Genomic DNA, 22,416 nt, shown 5'->3' with positions numbered 1-22,416 from the left:
CCCGAAAACCAATAACCTTCGGCGGGTGGATAATTTTCACCCCAGGACCATTATTTGTATTACTTTGGCAGAGATTTATTAGATGATGAATAATGTCAAATATCTTAAATCTAGCCCTCGGTCTCAGAAAAAATGATTGAAGGTTTTGCTTTGAACATTCAAGGAAGAGTCATGACTTATCTTTAATCCTAATTTGATTGATCTGTGTAAAGATGCATAAGATAATGTTTCATGGCAAATATCTAAGCTCTTTACCCTGTTATTTAGTTTTTACTATACACATATCATACGAGAACCCTGTAACTCCGAGCGATGTCAATGTTGACCCTAAAAATAAAGTTTAGGTTAGTTAAATAACTTCTATTATAATAATTATTATAACAGACAAAATTGCACGAATAATCCGACGTGGCTGATACGAAGAAGTATAAAACCATTTTCTTAATAAAAATCTTGATATATCATTCGATCAATCTCTATTTCTTTACCTCCAATAAGGGGAGAAGCAGAAATCTTCCTGAATGACCTACTTCTGCAAGTTATTAAAGAATGATAATTTAAATAAATTGTGAGCAAGTATTCACCAATGTATTTAAAACACTTAAATTGGTGCTAAATTTCTTTTTCTATTTCCAGCTAAATTCTGATTCGGGATACAACAGCCTAAAAGATAAAGTTCATGAGAAAGAATAAGGCGAAGATAATGTAAGTTACAAAATGCTTTTCCGTTTCCTCATTTTGTACAGTTTGCATAAATTCTCTTTATCAAAACAAGGTGGCATAATACGTAATTTGTAATATCATTTCTTAAATATCAGGGACAGGCACAACTTAAGTAAAGCGGGAAAATAACATTTTCTTTTCTTCAGATACATTCCCATAAAAACCTACCTTGTGTATGTCATCATACCAATTAATTCTTCCAGTTATATCACTTGAGTGACAACCTGTTGCAGTTTTAACGGAAAAACCACAGTGTTTTCTTAATCAGCTGAAATACGAAAAATATTAAAGTATCAAACATAAATGAAGTAAGATGCACGGCTTGCAATTCATTACCATCGCTTTTTTAATATTAAGAAATATCTCAGTTTGTATGCTTCAATGATATATCAATCGAAATAACATTTTGGTATTCATACCATCTTCCCGTAAAAATAGGGGGAAAATGAGTTCCATAACAAAAAAAACCCAACTGTCAACTGCTGTTTTCCTTTCTACTTGTGATAAAAGAAACTTGCAATATGTTGGGCAGACTCTGCAAGCGCTATCAAAACGTATGAATAGTCGCCTATTTGATGATGCAATGTAATTCGACTGATCCATAAATCTTGGCCCACACTTTAATTTGAATGATCATAACTTCAAATGACTTTTCATTTATGCCCATAGATATCATTTAAATAATATTGACAAGGAAAAGAAACTTTCTTGATATATAAAATAGAAAACACAATATTCAGAAGGAATAAATATAAAATTTATCGCCAATTGATACGTAATTACATGATTAACATAATGTTGTGTGTGTATCTAAGTAGAACTTTCTTTTTTTGTTGAACGTTAAGCCTTTACGGACAGACATTTAATTTAAATCTGTGATCTTAACAAGCAAGTTTATAATTGATGTTTTTATTTTTGTTGAGGAAATGTTTCAACTGTTAAACAGCTTTTAAAAATAATCTACTATTTTATTTTTTTTTATTTGTGGAAACTATTCGTCAGTGATTCGCAATGTTCAAACACGATTATTAGTTATCTAGGACTGCACAAAATTCATGTACTATAAAATTTATTATGATGTATAATACTACTTTTATGATATAATACATGACGTGAAATAACTGGTTAATTGTAACAGGTAAATAGTTTTTGTCCTGTTACAGTTTTGGACCGTAATAAATTAAAATTTTAAACACAGCTATTTCGGAGCATTATGAAATACAAATTTAAAATACAAGCTTGATGTTTTATTTAATACGGCCAGTGACCTTGCCTAAGAGTGATTTTACCTTACATGATAAAATATATAAGTTTTCAAAATTCTGTTTGCCGAAACGAGGGGACAGAAGTACGATTGTGCTATGAAGAGACAGAGCAATACTGTAACCCAATTAATATTCGCGAATACAAATTTTCGCGTTTTGCCGAGGTCGGACATATTCGCGAATATTAATTTCCGCGTTTTCTTGATTTCCGAAAAAAATATATTCGCGGATTGAAAAGTCTGATGGGGCCGTAAAATCAATTAGCCGACTATTAATCTTCAATAATTGAGGTCATTATTGGTGTCTTAAATGGGATTAACAATACGCTAGCCTTATATTGTATTGGTAAGTGAATTGTGATCACAATTCAGCAAAACAATTTCTCTATATATGTACATGTACGCATCGTTCGTCCTCATTTCTAAACATGTCGTCAAAAGGGTAGTTCCCTCAGATTGCAGGGATGTTTCGGCATCGTTTTTGCCTGATCATGATCTGGAAAGCACACCAGAAAAGAAAAAAATGACTAAAGCGGCAAACGAAGCTGTATTTGAAATTTTATCACCAAAGGGGGGTGTGTTAAAGCGTAAACGTGAAAGTTACGGACATTATGATAGTGAACGGAGAGCAAAGATTGCCCAAAATATGCGTGGCAAATATTCATAAACAATTCATTACTTCCTAACAGGTGCCCGTAAAATTCGAAATATATCTGGCCAAATAGCTTTGCATGAACAAGGTTCTAAAATAAAAATTTCTCTCCAATTTATTCGCGAAATCGTGCGGACTTATTCGCGCAAACAAATATTCGCGCTTCGCGGCCATCCGCGAATAAAGCGAATATTAATTGGTCGCGAATATTCGTTGGGTTACAGTAATCATTTGGCAGTAAGAAATCCGAGACAGTAATCACTACGCAAATCAAGTTTAGAAAAAAATAAAAACCACACTTAAAGGTCGACGGTATCATCAAAACGAGGAAGCATATAAGCCCCTGTTGTTGTTCTGAAGTTGAGTATTCTAAAATCAATACAGAACTTAAAACAGAACATTATTTTTTCCAAACAAGAGCAACATAAAAGGAAAGGAGGATTACTAGGCATGATGTCAACGCAATCAAGCATGTACTAAAGGTGCTACCTCACCTTTGCAAGAACTCCAGGGGGTGTGTTAGGCTGCTTGAATTTAAAACAATTCTATGACGTTTCAGATCAGTACAACCAATATCAGTTGATCTTTATAATTGTCTAAGACTTGGCGAACACGCTGAAGATGAGAGATTCTCAGTATCAATATTCAAACCAAGAGAATATAAATCTGGCTATAAAGAAGTAGACCTCACACTGTTAGAAACAGAATGAGCAGAAACGAGGTTTTCTAGCACTGTGACCTCATTAACAACACAAACGTTAGATTTCGGCTGAATAATCAATGTCCTCGCAGTCGATTACAGATACGTACATACACCTTTTGCATAACCACTGTCATTGGACACTGTAACTATTTTTAGCCGAACAAGATAATTAACATTTGTATCGGGATTCACTCACTAGCTTAGTATCAGATGAAACACCTCTAACGGTACAACTGAGATAGAATGGTCATTGGTAGACTTGACTGAGTGAGGCTTACACACTTAACTGCCAAACTTGACATACATTTGAATAAACATTACAAAACCTGATAACATTGGTTTTTTTATCACAGGTCAAAATATGTTGTTATGTGTTTCAGGGACATGTAATACAGACACAGGTAACTGGAGGTTTGATTCCGGTATAGCATTCGGGACTAACAATCAGAACTTCAGTGAAATGAGTTTGATTCTGTTGCAACCATTGAGCCAGTATCTACTAAAGCTTTGGCTGAAACAGCATTAAATTAAACGTTGACCTAATTGGAACATCGAATAGTTTTACTGCTGAGTGACTGTTTCTCCATGACCGCCTCTGATTGGCCAACAACAGAGGTAGACCATAGTTTTGGTGAAACACAGAATATCCCTGTTGTGCAGCAACATGATCCTACTGATTTATACCCTTACAATGGCCTCGCTAATGTAAGACGTATCACGAAATGATTTGTTATTAAGTGCTTTTGGGTGGTGTCTTGTACACATATCTGTATGCCTGAACTGGAGGTAGTGGTGTGTTCCATTGCGACAAAGGAGAAGGCTGTGTAGTCAAAGAGAGATTATCAAGTTTCTTTTAAATGGCATTGAATCTCCTATCAACATTAGATTGTAAATGTATTTGTTCTGTGAAACAGTGTTTCGTGTCCTTCATAGATTTGTCCACATAAGAGAAAGAAACCATTTTACTAAACACCTAGGAATTAACAGAAATTTTGGACTTGTGCTGGACAATCGGAATAGTATCCTACTCAATCCTACATATTTCCATCAAAAATTCATTATTATTAGGAGCAGGATCAAGCTTATGACTACTGCTGGCTAAAACGTGGTCCTAACTTTTCACATAATAATTATTCCTATCAGATTTTAGTACAGAAACACCCTAAAATGCTCTTTGCAAAGTGCACTCTAATTGACACCCAACTGCTGTCACAGATGCATTGAAGAGTTCCTTCATAGTTACACCTTGCCTAGACGATGCAGCACAATTCACATAAAACTTGTGTAAAATGTCATCTTTGGACATAGATTAACCTTACGAAACTACCAAATGTCTACCTGTTTTCCTTAAAGAAGATCCCACAGTCTGACAAAATATTGCTCTCCTCTTCCTCAGAAAAAGACTATTTCTTCTCAACTTCTGCAAAAAGCAAGAAATAAAAAGGAGAGAAAAAACCCTGAGATTGAGTCGATAGATAAAAGAGATTTAATAGATAAAAAATAGAGAAAGTAAATAATAATAAAATTGAAGTCTATAAGAAATAAGACAAAGAATTTGATATCTTGGGTATAGACGAGGGATATACGCATAAATGATGGTGAAAACCAATAAGTCTATTTTAAATGACACTCAATATTCAAATTCATTGATGTATTTATTCTAAAGTAATATGAAAAACTAGTATGTAAATTATTTTACCTGAAAACTCTTACCAGAATTATTTTTATTTCTATACATCTTTGACAAATAATAAAAGGCTACTCTGTATTCTACTAACTTTATAAAAGTACCAATTTTAGTGCCTTATTCACACATTGCTCGTTTGAACCAGTACTGTCCAAAAGAATGATACCAAATTAATATCAGTCCAGTGCTAACTTGTCAGCATACCAAGGTATTATCAGGACATTACAAATTCTTGGTTTGAACCATTTCTGTCAAAAATGACATCAAACTAATATCAATCCAGTACCAACTTGTCAGTATACCAAACTATTATCAAGACATTACATTGTTAAGTTAACCAGTACTTGAACGTTTAAATACTCAAACTGGATACTAATCACACATACTTATTATACAGGTTGTATTTGGACAGATATTTCTTAAATAATACCTGGTAAATACCAGCACTTATCAAACAGTTGACAAAGAAAATGCAGAATAATAAATTTTAATTCCTGGATGAAACAAGTACTAGAATGATTAGTAATATACAAAAATGGATAGTTATAATTTTAATTTTTGTGGAGAAAATCTACAGAATTGATTGATTGAAAACGACAATTAATACCCTTAATAAATTACCAATTATTTCAACAGATAAATTGACACTGCAACACCTTCTAGTCACAAAACAAACGCCAAAAACAAAACAAACCGAATAAATAATACGATGGTACTTCCTTTCAACCGAAACAAATATTTTCACGCGCATTGGTTCTGAGTGGTAAGTTAGTTCAGAAGAGAAGTAACAGAAATAAAGATAAGAAATAAAGTATATTCAATATTTACTGTCAGCAATAAACACATAAATCAAGATCTTAAATTATAAAATATCTATTTCTATGTAAACACACTAAATCCAAGACCTAAAAATTTCTAATTATCTATTTGAATACATCTGTGCTATTAAGTTTTACTATATAAAATAAGCTATCCAGCTAGCTTACGGAACGTCGGTGGTTCTACTCAGGTGCCCGTTCGTGCCTGAAATAATTCACGAAAGGGCACATAAGGTCTTCCTCCACCAGTAAAGCTGGAACGTCGCGATATGACCTATACTGTGTCGATGTGACGTTAAACCCAAAACAAACAAAAATTAAAAACTATGTAAAAATATCCTAAATAACTAAATGTAAAATCAAAGTATATCAATTCAGTCAGACAAAAACATGTAATTATACTCACAAAAATAATATATAAACAGATATTCACAAACATATAATAAATTCATAGAAGCAGTTTTTTTTTACAAAAATCTATAAAAATGTGAGAGAAATGGATAAATGTGTATTGTACCTAATATGAACTATCCGAAAATGATGGCCTTTCCCAAATTTTTTCATTATGAAATTTAAAATATCGCAAAATTGTGTGGCCAAATGTGTAAACCAAATGACAAGAACCAATTATTGAAAGAATTAGAAATTTACCGTTTAAGTAACAGAGTTAAATCAACGTTTTACTTAAAATATATAACAATATAAATGTGACCTTCTTATTAAAATTCCTTAAAGTAGGTCACACAAAATTTAGAATATTGAACGAAAGTAGTACCGAAGTTATCAAAAAAATTTTTTTTTACAAAATATGAAAAATACCGCCAAAAATATAAATATACAATTATAAAAGAATATCAATTTACATACTCGTAATTATAAAAAAACGTAATACAACATAAATAGCACAACAATTCAATTTACAGGGAAATTATATGACAAATTTCTGAATATATACATAACAAGCTTTAGATAGATGATATCTAATGTATAAATCAAAATAGAAAAATACCAAATATTTCTATTCAAATGACAATTAACTTATATTATAGCTGTTGTCACTTTGACAGCAAGACAAGGAGTAGTCAGGGTTACTAAGAAATGTTATATTCCATTAAATTAATATCATACAAAATCAATCACTCATCACTGATCTTACAAAACCAGTTCAATCACCTATAGCAAAACGAAAAAAGACAAACATCAACACATAACACCACACGGCCTGTTCTGACCTTTAAGGGAAATTACCACAAAATTAAAAAAAAGCAACCTTGATTATTTTAATTTTATCTTTGTATATTCGAACATTAGATATTTCTGGATATTATTTGTCACCATATAATTATCTTATCTTAATTTTTCATATCATTTCATACAAATGATTTGGTATCTCATATTGTTATTTCAGTGACTAAATTGTGAATCAATTATTTCGACATTATCCTGACAATAATGTTATTCAAAAAAAAATTACAGTTAAAAATGATACGAAAGTGGGGCCTATTTAAAGGAAACAACCCTATGATTTACATAAGTCTGACTTTGTAAAAATACTTAATTTGATTCACGCAAAGGGGTTCAAAATGCATGGGAGTGACTAATGTGCAAAAACTGTGCACTTAAAGTGACAGTAGTGACTACTTGCATTCATAAGTGCATTTGTAGGCACCAGACCTATTATTTGTTAAAGAGTTCCCCTTTTTATTTCAATATTGACTTTAAAAAAGATGATAATATAGATATTGTATAATGTTTTTCATAAAAAATTTGAATTTTGAATTTTGGGATTTGTAAAATATGGCGAAAAAATTTAGAAAAAAATTTTTTCAAAGTATTAAATTTTTACTGTTTTTGTAATTTTTAAAACCTTAATTGTTAAAATAAGTAATATAAAAATTTAAATTTAAATTGTTTTTAAATATTTTTTTTTTACTATAATCTGGTAATGCAATATGAATCATTGAAAGGTTAATTAAACAAAATTCAGGGGGTGGGGTTGGGGGGGGGTGCAAATTATACCAATTAGTTATTTTTGATCTTAACTTATGGTTGTTTTAGTTAAACTTTAAAAGGTTATGATTTTAAGCATTAATAGCCTTTAATACATTAAAGAATTAATTTGTTTATAATTGGCATAAATTTTGTCAATTTTATCTCATTTATAATCTCTCTTACATTCTCAAACTGAGAATTACCTAATATATATAAATGATATATATTATTCTTAAAATAAATATTTATGTATAATGGTGGTATGTATGAAATGTGGATTAAGTATTGATATGTGTGGTTAAAGTATTGATATGTACCTGTGGGACACTAGTATACTTTAATTGACATGGATATTAACAAAAATATTAGAAAATCTTTCAATTCCATTTTTGAGACGACACCAATCTTTTTTCTTTTCTTTTTTTTTCATGCATGTAACATAATTATGCTATATGATTATTTTTATAAGTTTATTTTAAACTGCAAAAATATTTCTGTTTTCTTTTTGTACTACTTGTAATGAAATTTATTTGCACCAACATCCGGAGAATAATACAGAATTCCTTACATTGCCTACTTATATTTATCATCGACCTTTTGTTATTTACCCTGAGGGGCTCTCTTATCAGCAGGGTACTATATTAAAACACCAATACACAGCATGACTTTTGACACTTTAATCTTATGTAACTGTTTTCTGCTAATCAATACAATCAAGACAATAATGACAATAATATTTAACATACGTTTATGCCATTATGATTATTTTTACATTAATTTTGATGTGATAGAAACTGTTTTCTCTGATATTTTATTTTAAAAAAAAACAGATCTGCATTAAAGTGAAAAGGAAGTTGCAAAAGTTTTATAATCATGTATTTAAATATTTTCATTAAAATATATTATTTTCTAAATGTGTTTAAACTGACAAGGCAAATATGTCAAATCTATAATAGAAAAAATAACATTTCCCAAGTCAGAAACTTAAAGATGCTACAAATTTTAATGCACTCAGAATTGCAAGAAATGTGGATAAATATTGATATGAGGTCTTTCTAGAATAGTTAACACTGATATTGATTTTTAAACCAGTTTTTTATAAGATTAGAAAAATCAACTTCAAAGACAATAATGACAATAATATTTAGCATGCGTTTATGCCATTATGATTATTTTTTACATTTGATTATACAAAAATTATAGTCATTTATCTATGTCTTACATGTATTTTGAAATCAAAAAACAGGAAATTTTAAATAAATATTGTATACATCTGCATTTTTGTTATTTACCCCGAGGCCCTCTTATCAGCAGGAGACCAGTATAATGAAAACAGTCGCTCTCAGAAAAATACCAATACACAGCATGACTTGAGACTTTCCTCTTGTATAAAAGCATTCCCTTTATACATTAAATTTTTAATATAGAAATCTTGAATAAAGTTATCAATTTTATTTATTTCATGGATTATTTATATCTTTAAAAATTATGCAAGCATTTATTGGTTGAAAAGCATAATATCACAGTGCATGGATTGTTTTAAAATCAATGAATTAATATTCTCTTTCAATCTTGAACATGAGGAATTACCTCTAATAAGTTATATATTATTATGCAGAATGGCGAGAAATGTGAATAAATGGATAAATATAGAAAAATCCGCTTTAGAGACAATAATATATAATATGCATTTATGCCATTGGGTTTTTTTTTGTATATTTGATTACACAAAAATTATGGTCATTTATCTGTATGACTAACTAGCCTGAGAGCCAACGCCTTATGTCCAACATGCATTTTGAGAAAACCAGGGAATTTCAATGCATACTTATAATCGGAAAATTGACCGTTCTTTGTTATTTACCCTGAGGCCCTCTTATCAGCAGGAGAGTGGTATAATGAAAACAGTCCCTCTCAGAAAATACCAATACGCAGCATGACTTGAGGTTTTTGTCTTCAATAAAAGTATTCCCTTTATACATTAAATTTTTAATATTGAAATCATGAATAAAGTTATCAAATTTATTTATTTTATGGATAGTATTATAATTATTTATATCTTTAAAACATATGCAAGCATTACACAGTTTAATACAAAATTATCACAGTATATTGTTTTTAAAATCAACATCTGTATTAATATTCTTTTTGAATATTGATCATGAGGAGTTGTCTCTAAGTTATATATTATAGAAATAATATTTTAGCTTAAATATAAACCTTTCCTTGATTTGTTTGAGCTTATGAAAAAAAAGTTTATGTTGTTACAAACTAAAATAATTGGGCCCGAATTATCACATTGATTTTCCCATTTGTACACTAGAAAAATTGAAATATATGGCCATTAAAAAAGCTTTAAAAACACTTATTTAATTATCCATTTACCTTATCAATTCTATAAATTTGATTTTAAGGGGTATTATTTTACACTTAGTTAAATACTGGTAAATAGAAATATGAAAATTTTTTAATGAATAGGCCATATATGGAAGACGGACAAAACCCCACCAGTTAAAACCCCACCACTCAAAATTTTTGATTGATTGATTTTCTTTAGACCGGGCGGTCAAGGATAACCTACGAAAGTGCAAGCACTTATTTCCAGTAGGGTCCTTACCTCAGCAGACACAAGAGACAGCTATGAGATACAAGGAAATCCGGGAACCAGTCCCTAGCTCTTATTGAATAGATTCCTTGGTTCTTTTACATGCCCAGTGTATAGCACTGATACATGCGAGGATTACCTGGGTTTCGTACCAGTAAACCTCTAGTTAGGTGGGAAACACTGAAAGTGTTTCTGAAAAATCCCAAGGGTGTTACCCAGGATCGAACCCGGAACCTCAGGAGTGACAGTCAGTCGTCTAACCAACTGAGCTATCGCGCCACCAAAATAGAGTGGACAAAACCCCACCACTTAATTTTATAGAGTGGGCAAAATCCTACCACTAAATTTTACAGAGTGGACAAAACCCCACCACTTCAGTTTTATAGAGTGGACAAAATCCCACACTTACCAATTATTGGGCAATATTTGATGAATTAAAATATATATAATATACACATTTTTCACATTTTATTTTTCAATTTCAATATAACATTTGTGTAATATAAGAATGAACGATTTTATTAACAATGCATGTACATCTTGCATGTGCAATATGCAAGAAAGGTGTTACAAACTGTACACAAAAAAACTTAATCCAAATCCCTGAAGAACAAAACAGATTATTTAATGATGTTTTGATTGCAAAAAAGGTGTTACAAACTGTACACAAAAAACATCCAAATCCATAAAGAACAAAACATGATAATTATAGCATAAAACATTTATTTCAATAGCAATATAATACAATGAATGAGATTTTACAAACACTTTACAAACTGTTAAATCAACATCAAAGAGTAGTCATTTATTTGAGACTGTGCCACATTTATGACCTTGAATTATCAATTATTATGAGTTTCTTCAAATTCATTTCTTCAATTTATTTATATAAAAATAAACTACTTACTATTAATCAAGAATATTATTTTATAGCACAATTTCATTAATTATTAATGGTTAAAAATAACACATTTTGTATAGCACATTTCTAGTTTATTAAGTTGAGTCTATTTTCCTTCATTGTACGGATACAGTGACCGATAGCCTGAAGAAACTCAGGTACAGTCTTCTCCTTATTGATGAGTTGTTCACACATTCTTTTAAGTTTCTGCTGATGCACAATTGTTTGTTTTTTAACATGTTTACAAGAAAGTTTTGTCCACTCTAAAACTGAAGCGGTGGGGTTTTGTCCACTCTGTAAAATTTAATGGTGGGGTTTTGTCCACTCTATACAATTTAGTGGTGGGGTTTTGTCCACTCTATAAAATTTTGAGTGGTGGGGTTTTGTCCTACATTCGCCATATATATTCCCAAAGTTTTTTTTTATTACAGCAACTTAACAATGGATGCCCCCTGTCACTTGATATGCAATTATCAAATAAACCATTTAGGTGTCACCTTCCCTGGCCAGCCTGGTCATATGGTCTAGTGCACTAGAAGTGCACACGGTGTGCACTTCTAGTACAGCTCTAGTGCACTAGAAGTGCACAAGGGTGGGAAGTTTAGTGTGAACTCAACTGTACTAGTCTTACAAAAACATTGAAAACATTAGCAAGCATTGTTTCATATGTTCAGCATAGATAGATTTTCTGGTAAAAAATATATGTCATAAAACAACTACAAATTCAATGTCAACAGCAAAAGATACATGTAAACATGAATGTGCATGTGTTGATGCCATATATTCAATACCAAGGATGACACAAAAAGAAGGCATAAGCAGACTTATGTCTATTGTGGTCCTTAGAATTGATCATATGACACCAGAAAGGCAAAATAATTACTAATTATCAAGAATTGCACATAAATTATTCAGTCATAATTTCTTATATCAATTTTTGCACATAAATATTTCCATCACAAAATTTATCACACATGTATTATAATTATAATTATGACAGATATGTTTGACAATGAATAGGTACTACTAAAATATACATTGAATTAAAAAAATATATATATAAATAAAAACTAAGTAAGATGACTGGATTAAAATGACTAAACAGATATTGATTGCATAAAATGTTCCTTAAGAGTTTTTTTTAAATTATCAGACTTGTTATGAACCTAAGTTGGTAACCTGTTTCATTCCTGACAACCATTGAATACAAATGTTTTCTTTCCGAAACCCTTAGCTCTTGGAATAGAATAACTGTTACTATCTCTAAATTGTCTTGTTCACACTTTAGCCGACTAAAAATAAGCAATGCCGTCTATTAAAATTTCAAACAAAAGTGTAATGTTCGACCCAGAACAGAATTAAAGTAAAAAAGGATTTAAACCTCAGCCGTGATATAGATAAAATCAAATTCAGCGTACTCGAAATAGGTGAGGAAGCACATCTACCTGCTTGTACTTAAATACCGTTTTGGATGAAAATTTTCTGACAATCAAACCAGTCTATCGGCTACGACAGGTCTAACATACATGAAATAGAAAGCGAATATTTATATATCAACTTAAAAGGAGATAATTCATAACGTTGTTGGTATGCTTCATTTGCCAGTTTCGGTATGCCTTTATAAAATGACAATTCTTATATTAATTATTTCTTATAAACTTTTTAGAAATTCAAGTTGCCACGGCACCGAAAATCTGATTCGTCGGAATACATGTATTCCAGTAGAAGTACAAGACAACAGGTAAGTTCTATTATCTTTTTGTATCTTTTTATTGTCACAACAATGTACTATAGAGACTTTATTGTTGAAAGATGACCTCAGATATTCATCTGTGCATTAGTTAATGCACGAATAAGAACCCGAGTAGTAATATCGATGTTCCGAAAGCTGATTGGATGGAACATTAAGATTCGAGCAAAAAATAATTTTATTTTGATTTGTTTCGTCTGTACAGTTTGCCTCGATGTTCCCTTTTAACTATTACGGCGAGTTGAAATTATATAACACCAAAGAGGTGTGCTTTTTTGATTTCAAATACTATATATAAATAACCAAGAGGAGATCAAAATATGCAAAATAGCCATAACAAGATAAATAAAATTACGGTGAAAACTACAGTTATTGTAAAGTCATTTAATAATCGCATATTTCACATAAATTATCGCTTAAATCTTCTTATTTTTTCAAAGTCGTAGAACATATTTGTCATATTTGTTCTTCTTGAAACTAAATTTATAACTGCAGTACTAGGGTACATGTAACGTATAGCCTTTTTTGCTAAAACATATGTCAAAATTAAAAGAATATCGTGAATCTGACGATTGACTGTTAGCATAAAAAAGAAGAAAAAAGTAATATTCGACGTAAAATTCATTAAATGAAGTCTTACATTCTATCAGAATACGAACTTAACTTCACACTATTGTCCTCGATAAATCATGTAGAAGTTAGACATTGTTTTATGCATACATATTAAAGGTTTCCCACTGTTCCTAGCATTGGTAAATTAAAAATCAATGACATTTATGCATTCACAATTTGTATATTATTTAAAAGAACCCGACAAAGGTCCAAAAGCCTAAATACAAAACTTTTGAATATTTTGGTTACTTAAAACAGAAAGATTTGAAACAGATTAAAAGAAAATGATACATAAACAAATAAATTGAAAGACGTACTTTTGTTCTATTCTTACCATGAATTTAGTAAAAAGTGTTGCAACACTTTTCAGTTAGGGGTATTTGTTTCACAATTTATTTAACATTATTATTGAGGAAAACGGAATGAGCGAATGATCTGAAATTGTACACACACGTTAATGGTCTAGGCAAACATCAAATGAAACATTAATTTCGAAATATAAAACTTTAATACATTAGCAAACCTTGCATCAGTTGGTGTTATTTGTCGGCTGGTAAGTGTTGCTTTATCAATTTCATTTATTTGAAGATACGAGTTCTTTTTAGCAATGAGTCAAAATCAGAATCAGAATCTTGCAGCTGACACATACTTTGAAATGGGAGCATTATAGTTTTTTTTTTGGTAAATGCAAATGAAATACGTACTTGTCTAAGCTGGAAGATATTGTCAATGACATGTTAATTAAGTCCTCTAAATAAATCAGAATTTTCTTTATTGAAGTCTTCTATGTTTTAAATGAACGTGTTCTGTCAGAGACCATGTATATTTCATTAATAAATAAAATGTGAATAGAAGGAAAGCGCTCTCTTATTGACTGAAGACTTCTTGTTATCAGCTCTTTGAATTCTGATTCTCCTCCATGTTTAACTGGCAGTTCGAAGACAGAATGAAGGGCGTGTCCTTTGATTTTTGTTGCGTTGATAGCAGTTTGTTCACAAACTATAACAGTATATCCGAATATATATGCAGTGAAAATGTTTATCAATTCAACTTAAAACTCTTAAAGAAAATACTTCCCAAAGACTACAGTTATAAATAACTGTAGAACACAAGAGAAGTCTAGTTCTTCTCTGCTGGTAGTGATGAAATACATCATCAAAACACGTTTCTGATCTATATGAAAGGACTTAACCATTTCACTTATTTCATTTTCGCTCATTATATTAACTTGCTTTGCAATCATTGGCTGCTCTTAATTGACATTTATGGACTAACATACGAAAGATTATCATTTTCTTCTTTTAAAATGTTAAAATGTTGGCTGATGAATATGATGAGTATTCTTCTGTAAAACATGTAAAACATATCTACTGATTCATTGTATGATTCGTAAATTTTACGGGCTACAATAATACCAAGGTCTATATTTGTTGCACTAACCATCTGCACAATATGTTTAAGGTTATGTAAGTTCCTTTTTTGATCTTCAAAATTGAACAAATATTGTTTTGAGTGACGCCTATTCTGCTGAATTACAATGTTTGCTGAAAATGATTCTGTTATAAATGGTCAGTAAAACATCAGAACAGAATATTATGAATTATCATTAGTTGGGTTGAATTAATTGCAGGTTTCACTCGCCGTTAAATAATTGTACATGTATCACTTTTCATTAACTTTCAGCGTTGTGGCACCAAAGACCAGGTTGTATTGTGGTAGAAGATACTTTGTACCACGATGCAAACTGCATAGATGAGGTTTGTGCTACACAATCTGGACGATCTTTTGATAATCTGTTATATTTTGGAAAAAGATATATGTACAGTTTGTGCTTAAATTGTTACGGCCTTTGTTCGATTTTAATAATCGGACACGTTCTTTTTGCGTTCACAAAAGTTCAAGAAGACCAAATCAATTGTAGATTTCCAAAACGGGCAGAAGTCTCTTGTGCACTTAAACGTCAACTTTCAAGAACAAAATTACCAATTAAGTACAGCTGTCTCTATAAGGAACTTTTTGTTCTGAGATGTTTTCAAATACATTTTTAGGGCTGGTCTTAGCTCATCTGGTTCAGTTTTTGCTATAACTGCAGACAAATATGCAAGGCCATGAACACTGTTGACCATTTCTACATCTAAAGGCGCCCGCCATTTTTTAATAATTCACCATTGTAAGCATCCATTGTAAGCATTTATATACACATCTGATTTTTGTTGGGGGAGGGGGGGGGGGAGTTCACGTTCTTTATTTTCCTCGTCAACAGGTATATGTAGGTCGAGGGCATCCTACTGTATACCGTACAATAAATATGTGGACAGCATATAAATAACAATATCAAAATAATACATGTACATGTATTGGTATTGAAAGCGTTTTCTTGACTACAATTCTAAAATATAATATTTTGCATATAATCATAATATATCACATATATTTCAATTCACAGATAATTTCGTTAAATGTATTTAAACCCAATAAGAAAGGGAAAAAGGCCTGGCAAGTTATATATTTTGGATGTTATTTATACTTCTGGCTATCGTTTTTAGCTTTACAAGCAAAAGAAAGAATAACTATGGATCTATCTTTTCACAAAACAAATTCAATGTCTTAAGTAAGGTATCTATATCATAATTTGAAAAATTGCTGTCTCTCTGAAATTTATTAACTGGTACTTTATATATTGTTTTGCTCTTGTAATATTGGTACCTGTCTGTTTATTCTATAGTTGTAAATATATATTTTCAGACAAAGGAAATTAATATTCATTGCAGTTGAAGTACATCTTTCAAACAAAGAATATAGTTACAACAATTACATCATTGCTTTCTCATTTTTTTAGGACACCTTTATGAAAATATGTAAAATATATCAAATAAACCAAACAACAACAAACAATTAAACAAACAAACAAACAAAAAACGACAAAAAAATAAAAAAAATAAATAGATAAAAAAGAAGCAAATACATGGCTTCTTATCTACCTAGTGTATTTTAAAAGTTACTTTTGGAATCGTATTTAAAGGATGTATGTTTCTTTGTATCTGCCGAAAAAATATACATGTGGACATAAATTATGATAACATCAAAAAACTCGAGCAAAAACTTGTGTCATACACATACATTTTAATTTTTTAAACAATTTTGAAAATATGTTTTAATCAGCTGCATATTCATTCTTCACTTCAGACTTATAACTTCCTTTATTGAGATATTATTTTATTTGCAATGCATTTTGTTCGGAACGAAATGATATGAGCAGTTAAAGGAATTGTAATATCAAATACGTTCTCATTTTTATTTAATGAAAGAAATCAGAAGTCTTTTGCATTTTATGTATTATACATTAATTTATTCTTTTAATTGCTACCAAACTGAACGGAGTTTGTAATTTGTGTAACTATATGTAACCGCACACACATATTTAATCAGTGGTTTTAGTATTGAGTTGGATCAAATTTGTTGTATTTCTAGCACATGGTTCATGTTATTAAGTAAAATAACCCTTTAAAAAGAAAGCATTAACATAAACAAAAACATACCATGTTTCAAATCTGTATCTTTTTGATTTGCTAGTTAAGTAATAGACAAGTTGATGTAGAACAATTCATACTAACATATTATAGTTTGAAACTATATATCTAAATAACACAACCATATTTATTCTAGTTTCAACATGCCACGCGAGTGGATTATCATGGTCTAAGAGAGGTAAATAAGCTGAATAGAGATTCAAGGTGCAAATAATGTTATCTCATTTTTGTGCTAAACTGTATATCAAGCAAAACAGTCATATACATGTACCTGCTAAACTTATCCAGTAAATTGTCAATATTAACAGTTTTGAAAGAAGAGTCGGCAAGTTAAAATATTCGTTCAGGTTTAATTATTCGATGAATTTAAAAAAAAACGATTATATATCGATAAAAACAAGTATAAAGTCATTGTTATAAATACAAAAATAGTTGTTTAACCATAATTAAATTTCAAAAATAGTTTTAGTGATTTAAAGTTCAAAGATTCAAATCTTTTGTAAGACGGAAGAAAATTTCAAACACTGATCTAAATCGTAATCAAGTAAAATTATATGCAAAGCACTAGTACTTTTTACAAATAACAATAAATGTTTCTCGCTGTAGTATGGTATATCGCTATACACAATTAGTTTATCAGCAGGACGGTCGTCTTATCCTCCTGAATATAAATGACAAAAATCTTACCCTCATGTAACAACGCGTTTTTCAAAGAGTCTCGTAGTTCAATCGCACAACGGAGAGCACGTCCTGGTTGATCTTAGTGAGGTCATCATTTAAATAAATTGAATGTTGGCGCGGTTGTTTTGCGTGTTTGAAAACATGGATCTTGTTTTGTCGTCGAAATATTTTTTCAATTACTAGTTTTTTTCGCCTTGTCCATATTTTCCTAGACGATGTGCGACCTCAATATCATGAGCACTGAGCTTGAGTTTAATTGTGCTTATGACAAGTTCCGTAGTTATTTCTGATGAGTGACGGTTTGTGTCTCCATTTAGACCAGAAATGCGGACATTGTTTTAACGCCCATACTGCTAAAGTTCATTTGTCACTTTATCAACGTACAATTTGTCAGATTTCACGCGGTCTTTCAAATGTTTGTTGTCTTGCGTTAGATTTTCTATTTCAGATATATTTATGTTTTCTTTTGCAGCAGCTCTATTTATTTTGCTTGATCCATGACGTCGCTTTCTAGTATTTAGATAATGTGAATCAGCGGCTTTAACAGATCGCCTTTGAGTTCACAGATTGTGTCTTGGATGATTAGTTTAAGGAAGCAGGTGCCATTTTTTGGTCAACATATTGCCGAGTATTTCATTAAAAAGTGTAAACTGCTTTTCCACGCCATTGCTTCAGGAAGTATCACAATCAATGCTTTCCTTTGTGGGCGTGCTTGGTTCTGCTGTCTGTAATGTCTGACTGCTCACTCCACTCGAGTCAATGTCGCTGAATAACGCAGATGTGGGCCGCTTTTTGCTATTATCCTCACTCATTGTATTATTGGAGATTTACGGTAAACAACTGATTAGATAATTTTGCGACACAGTCAAGTGTGACGAAATTGTGGACAAGATCTCAGTCCGCACTCAATTTATTTCGTTTCCGTTCATTTTTACGGTCATGTAATTTTTTTATTTTGTAATTGTGAATGTCGTTTTAGCTCAAAGAAAAATGTATAAATAATTGACGTTTAATCAAATTGAAATTTTTATAGAAAGTTAATAAACGTCTTGTCGATACGAAATATCCGAATCAACAAATCCGTAACGCAAATGAAAATGACGAAAGACACCTAAAATCTGAAAAAAATGTACCAATGGACATAACGAAAGACACCAAAAACGAAACAAAAACAAACTCAAATAAGCTGTCTAATGTAAAAAAAATACTTTGGACAAATAGTTATAGTAAACAAACCACTCAGTCGTTAGCGGTTATATAAAAATACTTCATTAATGAATAAATATATATATATGAACATTATCCACTTTTATCAATTCTATTAAAGTAACAAGGTTATACTTGTTAAGTTCTTTTCTATTGTGCTTTTTACAACTCTCTTGCGGAATCGTAAACGTTATTGTTATTGGTGGTTCATTTATATTTGAATAAATCTTGAATTCATTAAAGCAGCGTAAAATAGTTTGTAAGTTGATGGCTACATGGTACTTATAAGTAATAAGAGAATGCATAATTACACAGAACATAAAGATCTAAAACTTACCTTATGTAGTAGAAGAACTTATAAATATAGGTAATTCGTTTCCAGAAGTCCTTTAAAATCTTTTTAATTAAAATTTAACTTGTTAACCATGTCGGATAAATCCTTAATGTTATTTTACTAGGCTAGTCAGATTCCGAAATTCAGCTTGTTCGGTCAAATGATCAATGAACTTTATACATATATTCAATTCTTCCCTGCTAATTTGACAAGGATCGGAAACAGACGGCCTTCGGCCGAAAAATCTACTTTTATCAGAGAACCGGTTTATAAATATATCCAAAAAAGAGCTCAGAATAGCTCACTAGGACAATATCCAACTGGAAATATCTCAGTAAAACAGCTCACTGGACAAAAGCCAAGTCTACTAGCACACTTATATATTTCATTAGGACAAAAGCTCCATAAAGATGGGTGTTCAAATATGAATTCAACTGGGTAAATTTTAATAACAGCTTAACAGACGGTGCCAAAATGGTTGTAAATTGTGCAACAGTAACAATTAAATCCTTTACTTAGTCAACAATTTATGACGAAGTTGCAGATTTCGGACGCCGTGTCTGCGGTGTACTCTTACTGTATCCACACGTATTTGGTGAGTAAAAGGAGACCTATTCCCAAACATTTAAGCTTTAATATACATGAAGATAGCTTTAATCGAGTTATTGTTAAAGCTAGACTGAACGTATTTACATATTTGAGCCGTGCCATGACAAAATCAACATAGTGCGTTTGCGACTAGCATGGATCCAGACCAGCCTGCGCATCCGCTCAGTCTGATTGGCATCCATGTTGTTCGCTTACAAACCCTTTTACAAATAGTGAAAGTGATAGCGATCAGCATGGAGGCGCAGGCTGGTCTGGATCCATGCTGGTCGCAAACCCACTATGTTTGTTTTGTCATGACGCGGCTCATTTATTTATCAATTGAGAGCTAACACTACCATCTATACAATACATGTACATAGTTCGTGCAAAACATGATGGAAAGCCAGATATTAGCATAGTCACATTCATATTTGAACACCCCTCGTATAAGATGTTTTAACTAAGGATTAAACGAGATCGTGATAGTTGATAAAACTATATGCGATAATAAAATTTAGACAATCCTTCATTAAACAAATAAGAAGATTCATATTGAATTTATCTTAAAAGAGTAAAATATGACGCATATTCAACTTTATATCCTGGTGCTTAGAAATAAAATATAACTGAAACCCTTATTCTAGAACATATAATTTCAAAATGTGTACTTTTCTTTCAGAGAAGATGATTGACGATTTTGCTTTGTACATACAAGGACCTATCCTTAATCCCAATTTGAACGATTTTTGTAGAAATGCATTAGATTATGTTTCATATCAAATATCTTTACCCTGTGGTTTCAGCGATGGCGATTTTGTTCAGTTTTTACTACACACATATCATAAGAAAATATATAACTCGGAGAGATGTCAATGTTAACCATAGAGATAAAGTTTATGTTAGATAAATAACTTCCATTATAAAAGCTGCATGCCTCCAAATGAGCCAAAATATAATTTAAATATTTCAAGAAATCACACTTTGGAAAAATGTACTAAGAATGTAAGAAAAGTAAAAAGATTAAAGATTTAAGTGATAATTTATATCTTATGTGCAATAAATGACTAACTTTACATTATTCATTAAATTATATGTACCGCGTAACGAACACAGTAGGGGCTATGTTTGCATATTTTTACCTGTTTTTGGTAATTTTAGTATATTTTAAGTGTCGATTGCAATGTGTTAATTCTTTCTTTGTTCAATTCACAATATTTTATTTTTTAATACATGTTCAAATTATTCGTGAACTTTAGGATGAATCTCGAGACGTGCTGCATTAAGTAGAGACATAAACTTGACCTAGTCGAATAATCAGGCGGAGTTGATACGAAGAAGTAAAAATATTTCTTTTTATAAAAATCTTGATATATCATTCAATCAAACTCTACTTCTTTACCTTTAAAAAGGAGAGAACCAGAAATGTTCCGGAGTGATCTACTTCGGCAAGTTATGAAAGAACGATAATTTATATAAATTGTGAACTGTATATTTGTGCTAAAATTTCTTTTTTTCTATTTCAAAAAAGCCTGGTGCTGACTCGGGATTAATAAGCTTACAAGATGACGTTCATGGGGAACAATTCGGCGAAGAAATTGTAAGTTAAATAATTGTTTACATTTCCTCATTTTTTTATTTTGGATTACTTATTTGTACTTAATTTATCAACTTTAAAATACTGAGGCATAATAGGTAGTTTGAAATGTCATCTCTTAACTATCTGGGTGATGAGACAGAACTATTGTATCATACCCTCTCCATCCCTGCCCCCCCCCCCCCAAAAAAAAAAAAAAAAAAATAATTGATATGAGTTTCGTTAAAATAAAAATTGTCAACTGCTGTTTTCCTCAATACTTGTGATAAAAACAAATATGCAATATGTTAAGCAGACTAAGCAAGCTGCGTCAGGACGTATGAATGGTCACAAATTTGATGATGCATTGTAATTTTACAGATACCTTATCATCCTTAAATGTTGGACCACACTTAAATTTGAATGAACATAATTTCAATGACTTTTCATTCATGCCCATAATTTAAATTAAAGATAAAATTGACCATGGAAAGAAACTTTCTGGATATATAAAATAGAATCACAATATCCGGAAGGAATGAATATAAAATTGTAATTCATTGCCAATAGATACGTAATTACATGTTTATCATAATGTTTTGTGGATATTTTAGTACAGTTTTGTTCTTGTTCTTGTTAAACGTTAAGCCCTTTTGGACATAAATTACTGCATTTAGCTTAAATCAGTGATCATAACCAGCAAGTTTTTAATTGATGTTTTTTTTATTGTTTTGAGGAAATGATTCAACTGTTTAACAGCTTTTTGTAATAATCTACTTTTTGCTTTTTTATTTGTG

General features: G+C 30.9%; 1 long non-coding RNA gene across 1 annotated transcript; it reads left to right on the top strand.

Moving 5' to 3' along the window:
* Positions 1–625: 625 nt before the first annotated feature.
* On the top strand, positions 626–21,643 carry LOC132732142 (uncharacterized). Its single transcript, XR_009625991.1, has 3 exons — positions 626–705; positions 13,012–13,086; positions 21,575–21,643. It is a non-coding gene; the product is annotated as an uncharacterized LOC132732142 (long non-coding RNA).
* The last annotated feature ends 773 nt before the right edge of the window (positions 21,644–22,416 follow it).

This window comes from Ruditapes philippinarum, unplaced genomic scaffold, assembly GCF_026571515.1.
Source record: "Ruditapes philippinarum isolate M1 unplaced genomic scaffold, ASM2657151v2 ctg803_1_1_1_1, whole genome shotgun sequence".
NCBI lineage: Eukaryota > Metazoa > Mollusca > Bivalvia > Venerida > Veneridae > Ruditapes > Ruditapes philippinarum.
The sequence above is the reverse complement of the archived record's forward strand: the minus strand, read 5'-3'. Positions and strand labels throughout refer to the sequence as shown.